We start from the raw sequence: 1,187 nt of genomic DNA, 5'->3' as shown, positions 1-1,187 counted from the left end.
TCTACCGCGCTGCGCAGCGCTGCACTGGGTAATAAAAAGAATATACAACCGTTAGTTGGCGTCCTACACAGGCATGACGTTTTTACGAACGGGACTTTGCTCTCTTGTTCTATTTATACTCTTTGAGTCGGCCTAGGCCTCGTAGTAGTCTGGGACCCGGTGTTCCCTACAGGCTAGCTAGGCCGACAATAGAGGGCGACACTCAAAAATGTTCTCTTGGATAGGTCTATAGAACCAACGTATGCCAACGTTTATCAAAATATTGGTTTACGTTCGCGTAAGTTGACATTCGTTCGTGACACGTTCGTAATACGTTGTATTCGTTAGCTGTTCGTTGGGGTACGCTGAGGTCAATTTTAATTTTTGGATATGTTCAAAATTTTGAACGTTAATGACAACGTTCTGCTACATACGCTATGTATACGGTGAGCATTCGTTGTTTGAACGTTTCGCACGTTGGGTTTGCGTTTTCTGTTCGTCCGTTGTTCGTCCAAACACGTTCAATCCCACCTGAAACGTTGCCATAGCAAATGCATAACGTATTCATAGCTTTTGTCTAACTAATGAGTAACGAATGGCCAGCGAACACTCAGCGTATACTGACCTACATCAACGTTACGTTAAAGATGGCGTCAATACGTTAGGCATACGTGTGACATTCGCTGGACATTCGTTGTGTACGCTGAACATTCGTTGGTCGAACGCTGCGAACGCGCTGTCATTTGTTAAATGGACGCTAGTTGTACGATGAGCATTCGTTTCTCATTCGTTGGGCGTTCGTCTTTCACGCAAAAATGTTATTTTTTTGCCAAAAAAATTGAACGTATTTGAGCGTATCGGGACTTAGAAAAAAAAAGTGAACGCTCGGCATACGTTAGATCTATTCGCTACTATGTGACAGGGCCTTTAGGATGGTTCACATAAGGTTACAAATATCAGTCGAAATACCGTATAAATAAACTACAATTAGGCCTATGTAAATAAGGCCACGTAAAATAAAACAATTGGTTAGCATCCCCGCCCGACCGTCAGAAAAGCCCGACCTGAAATTTTTTTTAACAAAACACTCAAAAACTCCATCTCCCGAAGGCAATTTATATAGGCCTAGGCTTGTTTACCATCCATCCGAACGCCAGCCGACTGGGCTTATCCCTGCAGTTCCATTCCATCATCGTCCCGTCTAGGCC

The sequence above is a fragment of the Anneissia japonica genome, unplaced genomic scaffold (assembly GCF_011630105.1).
Source record: "Anneissia japonica isolate Jap-2015-1 unplaced genomic scaffold, ASM1163010v1 scaffold287889_len55342_cov104, whole genome shotgun sequence".
NCBI classification, from domain to species: domain Eukaryota; kingdom Metazoa; phylum Echinodermata; class Crinoidea; order Comatulida; family Comatulidae; genus Anneissia; species Anneissia japonica.
The sequence above is the reverse complement of the archived record's forward strand: the minus strand, read 5'-3'. Positions refer to the sequence as shown.